The sequence below is a fragment of the Taeniopygia guttata genome, chromosome 37 (genome assembly GCF_048771995.1).
Source record: "Taeniopygia guttata chromosome 37, bTaeGut7.mat, whole genome shotgun sequence".
Classification (NCBI taxonomy): domain Eukaryota; kingdom Metazoa; phylum Chordata; class Aves; order Passeriformes; family Estrildidae; genus Taeniopygia; species Taeniopygia guttata.
The window spans coordinates 5005115-5024763 of NC_133062.1; the positions used below are offsets into that span (position 1 = coordinate 5005115).

General features: G+C 49.5%; 1 protein-coding gene and 1 pseudogene across 1 annotated transcript in view; one reads left to right on the forward strand and one right to left on the reverse strand.

Moving 5' to 3' along the window:
- Window positions 1–2147, forward strand: part of LOC140681565 (uncharacterized) — a 97621-nt pseudogene extending 95474 nt beyond the window's left edge.
- The window catches only part of LOC140681562 (uncharacterized), a 422013-nt gene that overhangs the window by 378008 nt on the left and 24356 nt on the right, over window positions 1–19649 (reverse strand). The gene's annotated exons all lie outside the window — the stretch shown is intronic.

Below are 19649 nucleotides of genomic sequence, written 5' to 3' on the forward strand. Positions count from 1 at the left end.
GGATGGAGGAGGAGCGGGAGGTGGGCTTAGGGAGGAGGAGGAGGAGGAGGGGGGATGGAAGAGGAGGGGCGTCAGGAAGAGGAAGAGGAGGTTGAAAGGCGGATGGAGCAGAGCAGAGAGAAGCGAGCGGTCAGCCCTGCCTGAATTCGCAGCCTCCACCTGTGGGATCATTGCCCCCCATCCCGCAGGTGAGCGGGGAGGGGGAGCTCGGGCCCGATCTCCCGGGGGTGCCTGGGTTGGGTTTTTTGGGGAGATGTTTGGAGAAGGAAGAACTGCGAAGCGGAGCGGAAAAGTCCCCTTGGGGGGACTCCTTGGAGCCCCTGCAGCCCAGAGCAGGGAAGAAGGGGAGAAGGGAGCCCGGGAGCCCAAACAGCCCTGGCACCCCTGAATGGGGAGAGCCAAGAGGGGGGAGCTTTTGGGATTGCTGGGACTCCCGGCAGCCTGGGCAGGGCGGGCAGCGAGGAGAAGGGGGACCCCCAATGCAAGCGTGACCCCAGCAGCTGGGACAGGGGGGAGCCCCGAACAGCAAAGGGGAGGCAGCAGGGACGGGGAACTCCTGGGAGGCTTTTTCAGGGCTGGATCTCGGTGTTCGGGAGGTTTTTATGGAGCCCAGGTGGCCAGGGACTTCTCGGGATGGACTGGGACAGAGGGAGCTTCAAACTCATCGTGCTCATCCCTTGTTTTCCCCAAACCAGGATTTCCCATTCCCAGCCCCTGGGAGGCTGCGAGGAAGAGGAAGAGCCTCTCCTTGTCCTTCCTCCCCCAGAGCAGGAGCTGAGGATGGAGAGCAGGGAGGACAAATCCCCGCGGCAGAACCTGGTGGAAGAGGCCGTTTTGAGCGGCTCCACAGCGCAGGAACCCGACGGGGAGGAAAAGCCCCGGAGATCCCGCACGAGGAGGGGCTGCAAACGCAGATCGCGGGGATCTGAGGGGGAAAGACCCACCCTGGGCCGGGGAGGCGGCTGGAGATGGAGCCAGAGCTTGGAGCTGGGGGTCCCTGAGCAGCTCCATGATGGGGAGAAGCCCCACAAATGCTCGGAGTGTGGGAAGAGCTTCAGGTGGAGATCCAAGCTGATCGTGCACCAGAGGACCCACACTGGGGAGAGGCCCTACGAGTGTTCCAAGTGTGGGAAGAGGTTTCAGACCAGCTCCCATCTCCTCCAGCACTATCCGGTTCACACAGAGGAGAGGCCCTTCTGCTGCCCCGACTGCGGGAAGGGATTCAGGCACAACTCCCACCTCCTCAGCCACCAGCGCATCCACACTGGGGAGAGGCCCTACGAGTGTTCTGAGTGTGGGAAGAGCTTCAGCCAGAGATCCCACCTCATCATGCACCAGAGGATCCACACCGGGGCGAGGCCCTACGAGTGTGGGGAGTGTGGGAAGAGCTTCAGCCACAGCTCCAGCCTGATCAAGCACCAGAGGACCCACACTGGGGAAAGGCCCTACGAGTGTTCTGAGTGTGGGAAGAGGTTTCAGACCAGCTCCCATCTCCTCCTGCACTATCCGGTTCACACAGAGGAGAGGCCCTTCCGCTGCCCCAACTGCGGGAAGGGATTCAGGCAGAACTCCCACCTCCTCAGGCACCAGCGCATCCACACCGGGGAGAGGCCCTACGAGTGTCCCCGGTGTGGGAAGAGATTCTCAAGGAACTCTCACTTGACCCGACACCAAGGGAGGCACCGGTAAGGGAAGCCCTGCGAGTGCCCCGAGTGCGAGAAGAGCTAAACTCCATCCCCCACTGGAGGACCCACATTGGGCACAGCCCTGGTGACCCACATTCCCTGTCATCCATGTTGGGAACACACCTGGCTGCTTCTCCTTTCATGTTGACCTTCATTTTTTTCTCTTCTCAATCTCTCTGTGCTCCAAGAGCCAAGAGGGATCGATCTTTCACCTTAAATCCACTCACATCCCACTGAAAACAACTGAATTTTAACCCACAGAGCCTTAATCCCACCTCAAATTGCTTGTGTCCACCACAAAAAAAAAAACTTAATCCCACACCAAACACTCTTGATTCCACAGCTGCCAGGGTGAGATGGGTTTGGGAGGAGATCGGGAGAAGTGGGATCCCAATTTGGAGCGGTGAGATGGGGATTGTGTGGGGCTGGGTGGCTGGGATGTATTTGATAGCAAATAAAACTTTCAGACTTAGTGATTTCTTTGCTGTTCATTCCCAGTCCGTGGCAGTTCTGTTTTTCAGGGCACCACCTTCTCAGCTGATTGTGTTTGTGTCCTCCTTTCCCTCCCACCTCTCTTTGCCTGCTCTGTTTCTCTCTCCGTGTCTCCCTTAACCCAGGGGACCTCCAAAGACCCTCCCCCAATTTAATTTCCTCAGGGACCACCAAAGATCCTCCCCTGATTTAATTGACCCCTCCCCTAATTTAATTGCCCCCTCTGCCCCCAATGACCCACCCCTGATTTTTAAATTATTTTATTTCCCAACTATTATTTTATTTCTTAGTTCAGGAGCTGAAGTTATGGAGGCCAGCAGTGAAATGTCTCTGTAGCATTTTGCTCCACTTGGCTTTCAGCCCCTTCTCAAGAGCTTTGCCTTCGAGGGCAAAGGGAATGTCTTTTCCTGGCTGGGAGCTGAAATTCCAGACCTCTGGAATGTGTGCAGGGCCATATAGACTGGGATCAACTAGAGATTGGGATCAAATATGCACTGAGATCCTGTGGTCTAGGATCAACTAAGGACTGGGATAAATTAGGGACTGGGGCCCTACAGACTGGAATGAACAGAACTGGGATCAAATACGGGCAAGGATCAAACATGGACTGGGATCCTATGGACTGGTATCAACAAGGGACTCAGATAAAATAGGGACTGGGATCCTACAGACTGGGATCAAATTGGGACTGAGATCATATGGACTTGGATCAACTGGAGACCTGGATCAACTACGGACTGTGTTCAAATAGAGACTGGGATCAGATGTGGATTGGGATCCTATGGACTGGGATCAAATATAGACTGGGATAAAATTGGGACTGGGGTCAGATATGGACTGGGATCATATGGCCTGGGGATCAAATATAGACTGGGATAAAATAGAGACTGGGATCAGATGTGGATTGGGATCTTATGGCCTGGGATCATATGTGTTGGGGAAGCTCAAATAGGAAAGCCTTATAAATATGACTGCCTGGCAAAAGGTTTAGAAAATACAGAGACTGAGATGGTAACAAGTTGTGACATACCAAACCGTAGTCACTGCACAAGTAGAACACAATCGTACAGCCAGGAGGAAGACAGTCCACCCTTCTGGTTGAACAATGCCCTTACCTACAGGTAGGTCCAAGGGTCAAATGGACTGTTGGATCTCACCCCAATGTATGGTTCATCCCACACCTGTAACACTCCCCTGAAGCATCAGGAGTCTGTGACCCCATTGGCCCAAGTCTTGTTCCAGCCCACCTTGAAGCCCCTGACAAGGAGTCCCTGAGGAGCCAGACGCTCTCTTGGAACTTCCCTTCTCTTGGAACTGCCTCTCTCCTGGAACATCCTCTTGGGATCCTCTCTTATCTCCCTCTACCCCTTGCCTCTCCCTTCCCCCACGCCCTCGGGCCTGCCATGGGTCAGGTCTGGTGACTCCAAGCAGGGCCTTTCACCCTCTCTAATAAACCAGATATTCTAAGGGCAGCCTTCAGAGATCTCTCATCTCCATCCACCCAAAGCGTCCTGGAGTCCAGCGTCCTCACAATATGGACTGGGATCAACAAGGGACTGGGATCAAATATGGACTGGGATCAAATACGGACTGGGATCAAATATAGTCTGGGATAAAATAGGGACTGGGATCAAGTATGGACTGGGATCAAATAGGGACAGGGAACAACTAGAGATTGGGATCAAATATGGAACTGGGATCCTACAGACTGGGACAAACTGGACTGGGATTATATGGAATTGAGATCCTATGGAACAGCATAAATTTTCTAACATGACACATATAATATTCATTGTAACACTTGCGAAAAGCCAATTATAAATATGCATTTGTCACAATCTCTCCTCTTATTCTTTATAAATCATTTGGCTTGAGCAATATTTCTTATCCTCCTGCATTCTTTGGACTCCGTTGGTAATCAAATAAAATATGGGATTAAACAAAGAAGAAATATCAAAACACTTGTAACACATAAAAGGAAGAATCCTAATTTCTTCCACCATCCCATTTTCAATACATTACCCCCCCTGTTAGTTTTTAACATTATTTTCCCTTCGGTGTTTTTTTTTTGGACTGATACCAGGGTCATAATTTTTTTCTGATATCCTTTGTTTTTTCCAGGATGACGCCCTCATTGCCATCTATTTTCAACAATCTGTACACACCATTCTTTAGCCAATAAATAGCGTAAAGCCAACCTATTTTAATACACTGCAGTTATAGTTTGGCTTTGCTGACTCAATATTAATTCCAGTGCCTGAACAGCTTTGTTTGTTATCTCCTCTATAACTGCTTGGAGTCCTATAATACGATGCAGTATATAATTTGGGGTTAATACAGAGCTAGATTGCTGTGCTGGTTTCACCTTTTTGTTTACTAATTGCCTTTTTACTGAATCTTGGACTATATGTCTAAGATCAAATGTAAAACAAATCCATCTCTCTCCTTTTGGACATTCCATGCTCCAAGTATTACTACTTTTTCCTAAGTTCCTTGTAATCCAATATTTTCCCCATTTTGCCTGCAGGTACTCAGTTTGGGTGGGTCTGTGGCTGTTGACATGGGTGTGTGTAACAAAAAGGAACTTTAGTTCCTTTCCGTGTAATACTTTCTGTAGCATTTGGGACACGATCTTGCTGGTATCTCAGAAGGGAAAAGACAACAAATGAGAGACAGAAACAGGAATGACAGAGGTCTGGCATGGCTTATACCCCCACCTCCCCTGCCTATGGGGTTGCTTCCTACAGCAGGTACGTGTGATCTTCTCGGTGGTGAGTACAGTGCTCAGTCCAGGCTTGCCCTCTGTTTCCCTTGTCACTCCTTTTTACTCATCTTTTTAGGCAAGTCCTTTTCGACACTCCTTAACTGTGGCTTCCCACCGTTCCTCAGGTATTTCTCACTCAACAGGCACTAATAATCCATCCACAAAACAAAGTTATTACTTCAGTTATTTTGGGTTCTATCTGCATAGGGAATTGATTCAGTACTGATACCTCTTGCAACAAGAACATAGATTTTGTGAGCTACAACACCAATTATTCCCATAATTTGAACATTCACTTGTAACCCAGCTAGCGTGTCCAGTATTGGGATGAATCACATAAAATATACAGTGTAGTACTGATGGCAGTTTCCCTTCTTCCCTGTACAAGTCACAGGCTGAGGCCAGACTATAAGAACTCTTTGACTGAAACACTCCCGATCCTCCTGTTTGAAGTGGCAGTGTTCCTCTGCCAAGGAGGTGTCGGAGGCGTCTCAGGGTTTATTCAGGCCGGGCTTAGAACCAGTGATGCAAGCTTTGCCTTATTTCTCAGTGAGGTGTTATTCTTTGTACCTGCCTTGGATCATTTGGGTCTTCCCAAACCATTACCACCCAGTCCTGGTTGGAAGTCAATTTGGTATCACCTGGTTTAGATGTGATAGTCCATTCCTCAAGTTTCCTCACAAGTCCTTTGGTTTTGCTGGCATGAATTCACCCTCTTTCCGTGGTTTGGATTGCTGCTTCAGTGGTACCTGGAATGGATTTCTTAATAGCACAGTGTTAAAAGAAAGACAATACTGCATTAACTTTTACCATTAGTTTTCTTTAAAACTTTCTGAGTTTAACTAAACTCTTTTTCTACATCTGCCTCTTCTTCTTGTATCCAGCTGTGTTAATAGCTGCAGACACCAATTCTTCTTCCTGTGAGCTATAATTAGTTAAATAAAAAAGACCAGGCCAATTTTAACATGAGATGTATCACATCTCTTGCCTTTTACTTTTTGGGTAACATTTAACTGTTTTAGTCTTACAGACTTTAAGTCTTCAGAACAAAAGCCTTCTCTTCTTAACAACAGCAATCAGAAAGAAAAAAGAAATCTTGCTTAAGACAATAGACCACTTTGTGAGAGTCACAATCTCTGCCTTGATCTTATCTCTACTGGTGGTCCTGTTCACAGCCTTGGGTTTAACTCTGTCCTTCCCCACTTCCCCCCCTCCTTGTTGTCACTCTGCCTAGCAGGAATGGGGGAGAACTTACAGATAGCTGTGGCTGAGGGGACCTTGGGGGTGTATTTCGCTCTCCCCTTCGCTCTCTTTCTCTCTCTCTCTCCCTTTCTCTCTCTTTCTCTTTCTTTTTCTCTCTTCACATTTCAGCAGCCACATTCCAATATCAGTCCACTTTGTAACATTAATCCTACATCCTGGAGAGGTGAGTCTGTCAATCACCTCTCCCCCCTTTTTCAACTTCCTTACAAAGTAAATTACTTTTGTTATGTGTGTTCTGCAGGCCTGTAATTCAGGGCACCCTCCACCAAGGCTACCAGCCACTCACAGCTGACAGTGCAAAAATAAAGACTTGGTTTGCTATCACAATTTTTCCATTCACAAGCTTGAAAAGGTTGCAGGAACAAAGTAAACAACAACTTACTTCCAAAGTGACCCTGCCTGCACCAAAACAAATTTAAGGCAATGCTAGTTAGTGCAATGCAATTTGCAAGGAAGCCAAGGTTTGATTTGGGAAGGGCATCTGAGGACACAGAGCATGAGTTTTACAAATCTGTATTTTGAAGAGGGAATAGACAAAATATGAATAGAGTTGAGGGCAGGGGGAGGACAGCAAGTGAGGAATTTTTCTCTGCAATACTCTCTTTTTGACTGCCAGGAAACACTCTCCAAAGAGGCTCCTACGGTACAAACAATAACTGGGTGGGAAGAGGCACTCCTGAATTCAAGCCTTAATGTCATAATAGGAAACTGCCCCTGAGCACTGCAGTGCTGGAGCACCCTGCCTGCAAACTCACCAGAGGCAAGCCACTGCTGCCACGCTGCAGGGCTGCCTGCAGCACAGAGGGAACCATGGCCAAGCCCTCCCTGCAGGCCTGGGTAATCCACACAGGGAGCCCAAAACTTCCTCACAGCTCTCTAACTCACTCAAGAAATAAACCTACAGCAAGCAGAGATCCCCCCACCATCTTTTTAATGTGTATGTGTCACACACCCACAGTGATGCTGAAAGTAAAAAAATTAACAGCTTACATTAGAAGATACTGAAACCTTTTCTTCACCTCGCTTTGTAGGTTCCCTTTTCTATATGTAGCCACCTCCAAGTCTGGGGAAAAAATGAGCCCTTTTTTTCAGAAGTCTCATGCATGAACAACTCTAGCTGCTGTTCCAGGTGCACTGCAAGTAGCCAGCACTTCCAGAAAAAATAACAAACAAACAAACCAAAAAAACGAAGAAAGCAAAACACATTTGGGTACATGAAAAAGGACTGGCTGGAAGAAAAAATGTTTCTCATTGACCTACCAAGCAGCTGGTGTTACCTTTAGTTTAACTTTACACACTGAGAACCACTTGAGTGAACAGCCTGCATCAACTCAAAATAAATTAATGGCAGGTTTTGCTATGTCATAGCTGTAAACTAGTTTCTCAGTCCTAGAGTACAGTGAGTTATGTATTTCAAGATAAAAATCACAATGCAAATCGGAAGAAATTTTATACTGCATGAGGTGTGCACACAATTGATTTACCTCCAAAAGTCAGTTTATGACTTTTCTCTACCAGGATTGCAGTAGCTCCTATAGCTTGAACACACACTGGCCAGCCTTGATTTACTGGATCCCACATCTTTGATAAATAAGCCACGGGTCTCTTTACTCCTCCCCACTCCTGAAACAAAACCCTATGAGCTACCCCCTTTTCTTCATTTCCGTACAGATGAAAGGGTTTTGCTAGTGAAGGTAAGCTTAAAGTTGATATTGGGGTTAGTTTTAACTTCAGTTTTCTTAGTTTTTCACCATCTTTTTTGCTCCATTTTATATCATCTCCTCTGTCAGTTTATTCATACAAAAATTTTACTGCCTGTGTGCATCCTTCAATCTACAATCTACAATATCCCAATAATCCGATTATTTTTCTGATTTCCCCCTTTGAAGAGGGAGGGGGAAGGGATAGAATTCCTGTGATTCAGTCTGGGTTGAGCTTCTGACTACCCTTACTAATCAAGTGTCTAAGATATTTTACTTTTGCTTCTACAAATTGCAGCTTTCCTTTTGATACCCTTAATCCTTTTTCCCCAAGAAAATTCAAAAGCTTTATAGTAGCCTCTCTAACTTCAGCTTCAGCTTCCCCAGATAGTAAAAGATCATCCACATATTGGATAATTTGTATTCTAGGAGGAGTGCAAAAAGTTTGTAGTATTGTTTCTAAAGCTTGTCCAAATAAGTTTGGAGATTCAGTAAACCCCTGTGGTAGTTTTGTCCATTTTAATTGCTGTCTTCTCCCAGTTTGTGGATCCTCCCATTCAAAGGCCAAGATCTCTCAGCTCTCCTGGGCCAAAGGGCAAGCCCAAAAGGCATCTTCAAGGTTCACTATGCTCCTTCTATTACCACATTTTTAATGACAGGAACTGTGAAACTTTCTCCTTTTGCTCTTGTTACATTTGCAGTATCTTTGTTTACACTATAACCTTTCGAATACTTAACAGACAGGTTCTTTCTGCCCCTGTGTCTACCACAAACTCCAATTTTTCCTCTTGGGGACCCACTTTTAAAGTTATCACAGGCTCCAGATGGAACTTGTCCCCTAAAGAATAGAGCCTCTGACATCCCTATTCTTCCTCGGTGCCCATCTCTTTAAAAATTCTCAGATCTGTTACCCTCTTAGGACAGTCTATTTTATAATGTGTGTTGCCCTGACAGTAAAAGCAGATGTTCCTGGAATGTTTCTGAAACTTTGATTGCACTGGGATTTTATTCTTTCCTGTTCCCCTGTCTCTACCACCATCATATCTAGGAGTAGTGCCTGTGGGGTTTTTATTGTTTTCTTGCAATTTTTTTCTCGCATGGTGACTGCCACAATCTTTGCTTTTAGTTTGGCTTTGGCCACAGACTTTCTGAGCCTCCTTTAATAAATCATCTAATAATTTGTCATGCCGATCTTCAATTTTTTCCATTATCTGGCCAAGCACAAAGTTAATCCTTAACAAAGTTTTTCTCACATCAGTCTCAGGATCCACTCTGGAACTCTGCCTCCTATTTCTCCCGAGTCTGTCCAACCACTCAGCCGGAGCCTCTCCCCTCCCCTGCTGTGCCCCAAAAGTTCCTCAGCACTTTGCCCTCGAGATGCTGCTCCCCCTATTTCCCCAACAATCAAATTACAATGCTCATTTATATGTTTTCTCCCCTCCTCATAATTTTGACCCCACTCAGGAGGTGCAGGTGGCATTTTGCCCTCCCCGGGGGGGGCCTGTGGATTTTCTTTACTCCAGGCTTTTATGCCTGCAATTCTGATCATTTCCCTTTCTTCTGGAGAAAATAGTATCTGTATTATCGACGGTATTTCTTCCCAAGTATAAATGTTCGAACTTAAAAATAAGTCTCATTCTTCAGCAGTGCTTATGGGATCCTCCAAAATCCCTTTGATTGATTTCCCACTCCTTTTCTTTTTCTCTTTTTCCCTCTTGCTCCCCTCCCTTTTCTTTACCTGTTTTCTTATTTTTTACGTGTTTTCTGTCCCGTTTTTCAAAATCTTATCTCCATGCCTCTGTTTCCCACTTTCTCTAATAACCTGAATACCACCTTCTTTCAACTACCCACGTAAAAAAATCCTTTTCCTCACAATACCATTTAATACAATACAGCTCCCTCCAAGGAAATAAAGCTCAAAATAAACAATCTACATTACATATACTTCCATGCATCGATATTTACTCACCTTTATCTCTCACTCTCACACACATTCACACCCTCAAGCCTGTTCATTCATACTTCTCGACTTCACAATACTGTTACATATACTTTCGTTCACCCACACTCACTTTTATTTTTCACTCACTGTCACATCAACACAATCCACCTCCCTCTAAGGAGATAAAGAAAAGCTCAAAATAAACAATCTGCATTACATATCCTCCCATTCATCTACATTTACTCACTTTTATTTTTCACTCACTCTCACATACAACAAGATACTTTTTACTTTCAAATAGTCTACATTACATATCTACACCCTGAGTGCTCTTGGAATGTTAATCCCTCAACCCAGCAGGTTTAATCCTGGATGTCTCTCATCCCAGCAGAATTTTAGGTGTTACTGGCCAGTCCCGGTGTTCTTGGATATCCCTCAATCCGGCTGTGTTTTCCAGCCCCAGATCCCCTTGGGCATATGCTCAAGCCGGCAACCCTGGGTGCTCTTGGGATGCAAATCCCTCAGCCCAGCAGGTTTGAATATTGGATGCTCTTGGGCACTCTTATCTCTCAATCCAGCACTCCACGGGGTTCCTCTTCTTCCTAAGATCCAGTCCCAGTTTCCGCGGGAGGGATTCTTTCTTTTTTATCATTCCCTTGGTCTCTTTACTGGCCGTTTTTCACATGAAAAAGACGAAAAGCAGCATGAGAGACTACAGCAATCACTTGGCAAGTCTGGGATACCCAGCAGCTTCTGTCACACACATTCATTCCCCCCTTATCCGCCCCATCCCAACAAATACTCACCTATCCTTTGTCCTTGGGTCTTGGTTCTTCCTGTACACTTTAGTCTTGGGGCTAATTACCACGGTTTTAGGGAATCCTTTCCCTTTTCTTTGGTTTATTGTCTCCTTTTGCCCATAGATCATAACCTGTGTCTGGTCACACACCAGGGGAACAGAGCGAGGCTGCCTAAATAGGGCAGGACCCGTTTTCCTCACCCTGACTCTCCAAGGCCCCGGCAGAGAGGTGTTAAAAACCATCCTTTGCTACCAAAATTGTGAAAAATGCCAATCACTTGGCTGTTAAATTTTTAATAATAATAACATGGTTATTAAAATAGTAATACAATTAGAGTAATAAAAATTTAGAGTTAGGACAATTACAAGACAATAAAAAGCAAAGACTTAAGGATGTCCAGATGCTCTGGGGCACTTAAGCCACAACAAGCATACCTTGTGAACAAAGGAATCACCCCTAAAACTACACTTTTGCATATTCATATATCCTTCATGGTTATGCATACATTCTATTTAAAACAAGAAACTCTGTCTGTTATATGCCAACTATTTCCTTGAATCCCCATGGCGTCTTCGAGTCTGAGCAAGGCCTGAAGAAATTAGATTCTTCTGACAAGAAAACCATAAATTCCTCTTCTTTGGAAGATTTAGGTGTTCTGTGATGGTTATGTCAAAGCGAGTATGTCATTCCTTAAAAGAAAACCCAGATACATAGTTTCTATTTTAACTACTAAAGCTTCAATTTAACTACACAACTACATTTACAGTACTACTAAATGTTAATAAAGCACTACAATTCAAACTAACATATGTGCATTTTTCACCTTGGGCGTCTGGTGGAGTATCCCCGGAAAGTGCCATCTCTGCAGGGAGCCACGTTTTTTCAATTGTAACTTAGATCTTTCTTTCTCTGCCATCTGTGGTTTCCAGTCTTTCCCGGCTGGGTCTTCAGGTCTTTTAAAACTTTAAGAATCTTTTTCTACTAGCACAACTGACTTCATGTATATTTTACATAATCACGAATTATTCCATAATTTATATTACAATGGGGCTGCACAGATCCCCCCGCAGGTCCGTGGGGATGCAGAGATCCCCCTGCAGCTCCGTGGGGATGCAGAGATCCCCCTGCAGCCCCTGGAGGAGCCAGGCTGGAGCTCGGGGATGCCTGAGAGGAGGCTGTGACCCCGTGGGCAGAGGGGCCCCGCTGGAGCAGCCTGGCCTGGCAGGACCGAGCCCGTGGCACAGTGACCCACGCTGCAGCACTTGGAGGGGGCTGTGCCCCAGGGGATGGACTCGGCTCGGAGAAGTTCCTGGAGAAGTCTCGGCTGGGAGAGAGCGCAGGGTGCAGCAGGGAACGACTCCTGTCCCTGAGCAGAGGGAGAGGCCGCGGGGGATGAGCTGAGCACGGCCCCATTCCCTGTCTCCTGCCCTGCCGGGGGAGGAGGTGCAGCTGGGAGCAGGGAGGCCTGGGGAAAGCTGCATTTAAGGCTCTGCACTGACTTCTCCTCATCCTGCTCTGAGTCTTTGGAGTTTTCTGCCAGAAATCTCTCCCCTCCCCCGCTCACCCACAGCACTTTGGGCAGGTTTCCCTTTTTGGGGGAAATCAAAGCGAAGCACCGATGCACTAATGAGGGGCAGGAGAAGTGAGGCTCCCGGGCTTCCCGCAGAGCCGGAGGCACGGAAGGCGCAGGGCCGGGAAAGCCGTGGCGGGAGGTGCGGAGAAGTTTGTTTGTGTGGGCAGCTCAATCCCGCCTCGGGCCCGGGCCCGTCCCGGGGCTGTTGCTCATCTCCGGCTTTGCCCTCACGCAGCGCGGGGGGCCCTGAGAGCGCGGGGCGAGTCTGGGCCGTGTGCAGAGCCCGCCCCCAGCTCGCTGCCATTGGCCGCTGGTGCCGTCAGTCGCGGTTGCGGCGCGCTGATTGGTGGGAGCGGGGCGCAGCACGGCCCCGGCGGCGGGCTGAGGGCGGCCGTGGGCGGGCAGCGGCGCCATTGGCGCCCGGAGCGTCTGTGCGGGCCCGGGAGCGGCGGCAGCGGCCGGAGCGCGGTGAGGCGGCGTCGGCGGAGCTCGGAGGCGGCCCCGGCGCAGGTGGGAGCCGCGCTGGGTTCTGCGGGGGCTCGGGGCTGGCTGCGGCCGGAGGGGGCGGCAGGGGGCTGCGGCGGGTCGGTGGTGCCGTGTCCGGCCCGTGCTGGCCCCGGGCTGAGGGCGCGGCGGGAGCGGCTGCCCGCGGTCTCCTTCCCGCCGGGGCCTGGGCAGGAGCCGCTGCCGGAGCAGCGCTGGCTCGGCCCGGCTGCTGTGGGTAGGACAGAGGGGGCTGCCCCGCGGCCGGGAGCGTGCGGGGAAATTCCCGTCGCCGGAGGTTTCTGTGGCCGGAGGAGAGCGAGGAGTCCTGTAAAAGTGACTTTATTGCCGAGCAGGGGGAGAAGCCGCGGGGCATTTGCCGTGCGCTCTCTGCCATGCTTGTAGTCCGCAGCCTCCTTTTTATCCTCATTTTCCCGGCCGCATCTCCCTGTGCCTTTGCCCACGGGCTGAGGTCCTTGGAAGGTTCAGACTTCCCGATGCGCCTGCTGCCTGTCCTCGTTAATATGCACCCTCCTTTTGTATACCAGCCGATATTCATGGCTCTGTTAAGCCTTTGTTCTCCTGGAAGTTCGGGAATTTAGCGTGACTTTGAGAAATTGTGTGGCTCAATTTGTGAAATTTATTGGAACTGATGGTTTCCCCCGTTACTTCCTTATCTACAAGTGCCTGGCCCTATCTCCAGGCAGATTCACTCATTGACTCTGTTTTGTTCTTCCCGGGTCCTCTTTGGTTTTGGGATTATTCTCGGTGCCCTCATTCCCTGTCCTTTTGTAGCCCTTTGTGGATCAGGAGGCCTGGCTGCCACCTGCATCCCCTGGCTCAGCTGCTGAATGAGCTGCAATGCCAAGGTGTGGAGCATGGTAAAAAGATGAGTTGCTGCAGCACAGGAGAGGAGAAGCAGCATTTGTTTAACCCCTGGTGTGCCGGGGAGCCACGAAAGCGTATCCCATTCCCATCCTTTCCATGTTTGGACCAATACATAAACTGCTCTCCTTTTTCCTTTGTTATCTTTCTCAGCACTTTTCCCTTGTCATCTCTTTGCCCACAGCAGTTTGAGCCATTTAGTTTTGCACAAACTCCCTTTTTTTCTGCTCACAGATAATCTGATCTCATCCCGTGGTGAAATGCTGTGTTCCTCTTTCAGTGGATTGGTCGGCAGGAAGGTCAGGAGCTGGAGCTGTCTGGTTGGTTCTTCTTTTGAGGACAGCTTTTAATCTAATGATGCCATTGAAATGATAATTGGGTTCTCTGCTTCCTGATATGAATTGGTTTGGGTTCCCAGGGGCTGGTCCATGGTGTTGAAGAATTTTTTCTGGTGGCCCTTCATCTTTTTCCCATTTCTGGGTGCTCCCTGCAGCCGGGGCTGCATCAATTGGCCGCATTTTTCTAATTACATCATCAAATACTTGAATTCCAACTAATTTCCCTGGACTTGTTCTAGCAAAAGCCCCAGTGCTCTGATACACCCTGTACAGCACAGACAGTGGCAGCAGATGTTGGAGTGGGCAGGGGGATGATCTCCCCCTTATTTTAGTGAAGTTTTCACAACATTCTCCATTTGCTGTTTCTCTTTGCAGCCTCAGCCATTTCTGTTTCAGAGTCAGATCCTCACCATGGGCTTTGCCTTCAGCTGTGCAGATTCCATCTGTGCAAGCAGGCAGAGCTTGGGGTGAGGGGCAGAGGGAATCAGCCAATTCCTGCCCCAGGCAAGAAGAGCCAGGTACATTGTCCCCACTCTGCCCCATCAGAGTTAATTTGCATTTCTAAAGCTCCTCTCCTGGGTGCCTGGAATGCAGCTTCTCTTCCAGAGCAGCTTCAGCAGCCTCACGTGTGCCCTGCTACAACCTGCTGCTTTTTTTTCCCTTCAAATCCTCGGTTTAATGTTTATGAGTTAAAAGGGCACCTTTAAATCTCTTCTAGTTTTGCAAAATGCAGCCCAAAGGTGAATGTCAAAATACCCTGACCAAAATTTTGGCATCGCTAAAAGCGAAACAAAAACACACAAAAAAGTTCCAAGGCCAATAATTTTTTTCTCCTTCTTCTTCAGAGTAAAAACAAATTCTTACTTCCCTGACCAAACCTAACCAGCGATATAGAAGTAGGATTATTTTTAAAAATATGCTCATGCTATATACTTTGCACTGAAGCTGCAGGAAAAAGAAAAACTGCACCAATATATTTATTGTTAGAGTAAAGGCATTTGTTGATTCTGGCCCGGATGTGCAACAGAAATCATTCCATCCCCACATAGCCCGGGTGTGCAGAGAAAATCGTTCCATGACACGTGGGTTTTACTCGATTTTTCCCTAACTTAATACAGTCTAAAGCAATCTAAATCCACTGGTTTAATTTTCTGTAGTTTCAAGTTGTGCAGATTTCTTTGCTTCTGCTGTTAATGAGGTGGGAAGTGCTGGATTTCCTTCTCAGCCTTTTGCAGACCAGGTGTCTGCAGTCCTGGCAGTGTCTGGGGTAGGTGTTGGTTGCTGTTTGCTGCTGGGGTTGATGTTTTGCTGCTGGGTGTTATCTTTGTGGGTATCTTTTGGGCCATTCCCATTGCGTTGAGGTGTTAAACTCATCTCCATTGAGTGGTGCAACATCCCTTAACAAAACCTTTAACATTTCTTTCCCCAGAGCCAAGGCAAAGCAAGCCTGAGTAGAGAAATCAAAGGTTAACAATGTTAAAGTCTATGAGCTGGTGTATTTTCCATCAATGCCATGGCAGGCAGGGCAGTGTGTGAGTGTAAGTGAGAGCCAGAGTGGAATTGTCCCGTGCTCTTGCCCAGCAGCTGTGGCAGGGCAGGCCCAGAGAGCGCTGAAGCTGCAGCAGTGGCAGCAAGGGCTGTCCCCGGTGGCTGGAGCTGCCAAAGGAGGGTGGCCAGGCCGGGGATTTCAGCAGAGGATGTGTGGGCAGGCCCAGGGCCTTGCCCCGCTGTGGAGCCCTGGCTGCTGCTGCGCTGCCTTCAGTGCAGGCTCAGTGGGGGCCTCCCATCCTCCTGCTGCGGGCGGGAAGTGCAAATCTCCGGGGCTGCAGAGACCTGGAGCCGAGGCTGAGGGGTCCCCCCCGTGCTCAGCTGTGCTGGCGGCTGTTTCTGGCCTCGGGGCCACTTGGCACGGGCCACGCCACTTGGCCACCAGTGGTGCTGCTCTGCACTCCTTAGGCAGGAGCCGATGTCCTGCTGGGATGTTGGCAACAGCAAAGTGCCAAGGCAGGCTCTGTGCCAGCCCAGCTTCCTGGGGCAGAGATTGCACCAGAGACAGGATTCTGGCCACAGACTGCTTTAATTGTGCATCCCTTATCTCCACCCTGCACTAGGTGGAGAATTCTCAGGGTAAGGAATTCCTGAGATCAATTCCAAGGGGAAATAATTGAATATCTGCCCTGGGTCTGGCTCTTCTTCTTGCCCAAGCCAATGGCAAAAGCCGTACCCATGGCATCTTGGTTTCTATCCCCAGCTTCCAAAGGTGTTTCTTTCTTTCCCCTTTCATTCTTTGTACCCAGCCTGAGCTCTGGGGGTGCCAGGGGTTCTGGAGGTCCCATTGTATTCCTAAAGCTGCCATAACCTCCTGGAGGATCTTTCCTGGAAAATGAGTTCTGCTGTCTGTGTCTGTTGCTTCCACAATACCTTTTATTGGAGTAATGTCTTTTAGAAATACCTTAATAAGTGATCCAGTGGCTGCTGAGCAATCAGAATTGCTTTTGCCCCCCTGTTAGGTGAGATGGTGTCACCAGAAGATATTGAAACCTTCCTGCTCAGGGCATTTCAGTTCCAGGCTCTTACAAGCACACACAGCTGTGCCAGTTGAGCTGACCATGGGGGGTAACCTGGGCTTTGTCTGATTCCCTTTCCTCAATAACAGCGTGTCTTGGGATTCTTTTCCCTTCTGCTGCCCTTGAAGAGCCATCCACAAAGACATTTTCTGCCTCAGGCCAGGCAATGTCTCCTGAATCTCCCCCAGGCTGGGTCTGGAGCTGTGTCACTTGAATGCAGTGCTGGGTTTCTTCCCAGCCCCTCTGGGGGCTGTTCAAACAGGAGGCTGGGTTAAACCCTTCCCCTGTCCTCAGTTCTGAATCCTCCTGTGCCACTGAACAAGTTTCACACTGTAATAACCGAGCACTGCTCATCCATTGCGAGGCTCTTTTGGTTATCAAAGCTTGAACTTGATGGCAGACTGGAACAGTTGGAGATCCTGTTGTCATCAGGTTTTGGGCCTCGGTTCCTGTTGAAGCTGTGGCTGAAAAATTCTGCAGACAATGAGGCCACTGTGGCCACTGGGTGAAACTTGTTGGCCCAGGAATTCCTTTGGCATGGCCCTGTTGAACATTTACCTACAATTCCAATTTCTTTTCTAAATCTGGAAGAGCCACAGCTGAGGCATCAATATTTTTGGTTGTTCATTTTCTCAGGTTTTGCTCTCTTTCTCCTGTCCATACCACAGCATGGAGGCTGTCTGGGGTTAAAAAGTCCAGATATTTGACACAAAGGTACAGCAGCAATAGCCTCTGTATCACCTTTTACAATATTACAATGCCATCATCAAATTCCTTCCTAGATAATTACAATCACAGTAGGAAGAGAAAAAAAATAGTTTAGTTCAAATTAACCTCCCACAGCTCCTAATTGAACAAATGACACCAGCTCAGCTTTCCCAGTTATTCCCTTAATAATGAAAACACTCCTTTACAATGTTCCCCCCTTAGGTGTAAGATTCAGAGTGGATGGAGAGGCCCCTGTGTCCATCAGGAGAGGCCTCCTCTTGATGCAGACCCAGCCTGGATGTTCTCCAGGGCTGCAGTGTGGTGGGTCCCCGGTGGGATGGGAGCTCAGAGAGCCCTGACAATCCATGTCCATGCAGGGGTGGACTCGCTCCTCCTGAGGGTGCTGCTGTCTGTGCTTGCAGTGTCCTTGTGGGCTGCAGCTGGAGCCCTGACTCCTTCCCAGGGGCTGTTTGGGTGGGCTCTGCCCTGGCCAGGAGGGCAATGCCTCTGCCAGGTGCTTGTGGCCGACGCCATCCCCTGGGTGCTGGGGCCCCCTTGGGCCCTGGGGTTGGTCCCTCAGGGGCTGTGGGAACTCTGCCATGGCCTTTGCCTTCAGCTTGGCCTTTTGCTCATCCCTCCTTGCCTTCAGCTGCTGTGCCTTTGTGCCCAAGTGCTGCAGGGCCTTCTTCTGCCACTCCTGCAGCCCCAGTCACTGCCTGTGGGTGCTCATCCTCTGAGAGCTGCTGAGCTTTCTGCAAAATCTTTCCTTTCTGCAGGGACCCAAGCCAAATCCTTCACAGAAAATCCTGAACTTTCCATGCGCACTCGGCATTTCCCAGAGGTTCCTTTGTTTTGCTCCTTGTGCTCAGGGTCCCCTGCACAGCCCGTGTGGCAGAGCCGGTGCCTGTCCTGCCGCAGTGTCCAAAGGCGGCCCCCCCGGCGGGCAGGGCCGGCAGCTCCCCGGGGCCGGGCAGCGGCCGGGGCGTCCCGCAGCCTCCTGGGGGCCGGGGGCCACTGCTGGCCCTGCCCGGGGCTGGTGGGGTCAGGCAGCGCCCGGCGCTGAGCCCCGGCTGCCCCACAGCCCCGGCCCGGCCCCGCAGCTCCCCACAGGCCCCCAGCCCGTGCTCCCGGTCCCGCACCTCTGCGCCTGCTGCTGCCGCTGCCCACCACAGAGAAACCCCTGACATCCTGACCTCCTGCTTTTTCTCTCCTGGGAATTCAAAGTATCAGCTGGCAAACTGTCAGGATAAGACCATGCTGAAAAAAATCTCAGTCCTCTGTATTGTTCTCTTCCTCCTCTTTTCCATCATTCTTTTTCTTACCACACACATTCCTCCTGCTGCTTCTTGCCTGAACCATATTGCTGCACACTCCCCTTCACCCAATCTCTTCCCAGCACACCAACACCATCCATCCCCTGTTGTCCAAATCCCTTCTCCCCTTCCCTTATTGCCCTCCCTGGGTTCCATGTCCTTAATTACCTCTGGGGGAATGTGCAAACTACCTCAACATTCTCCCAAGGGACCCTTCAGAGACATTTTGGGATCATCATCCCTTTGGCCAGGACCCCTCCCTGGCTTTCCCTTTTCTCCCCTCCATGGGTGCCCTGCCATGTTCACTCCCCGAAGATCCCAGGGCACTCACTGATGAGATTTTCAGTGCTCTCTCCCTGCTGACTCTTCACAGACCCCCTGATGTGTCACTCGTCTGTCTCCTGGTCACTCCCGGGTCCCCAATCAATCCCCGGTGCCGCCACCAGCCAAGGGAGCCGATCACCCAAAGTGGGTGAGGCACCTTCAGCTGCACTCCCTGCCCCAGGGTGTGTGGGAAAATTGACATCACCAGAGGATTCTGTCCACAAAGCAGACAGAGGAGTCCTGTGAAACTAATTTCATTTCTAAAAATGGGAGAGGCCATGGGACATTCCCCATGGGATCTCTCCAATTGTTGGAGGACACAGCCTCCTTTTCATCCTAATTCTCCTGGCCACATCTCCCTCTGCTTTCTCCACTGGCTGAAGTACTTGACAGCTACAGACTTCCCAATCCACCTACTACATACTCCCTTAATATGCTCCCTGCTTTTTTATAGCAAATGATATTCATGGGTCTGTTAAGTCTTTGTTGTTCTTCTGGAAGTTCATAAATAGAGCAGGGCCTTGGCTGAGCAGCAGTCTGTGTCATCAATTAATAACATTTTCTGAAACGGATTCCTTCTCCCTTGTTTACAGCTCCCTGGCCCTCTGAGCCTTCCCCAACTGGACTCCCCCCCTTGGCCCCATCGCCCCTGCGAGGGGAATTTGGGGAGGTGGAAGTGGGGCAGCGCCAAGGCCGGGCCCCCCCGCGCTGTCCTGGTGGGAGCGGCTGCGGTGGGGACCGAGTGCGGGCGGGAGCGGCCGAGAGCCCAGCGCTGCCCCAGCCCGACCTGCCCCAGCTCCATCCCTGCCCCT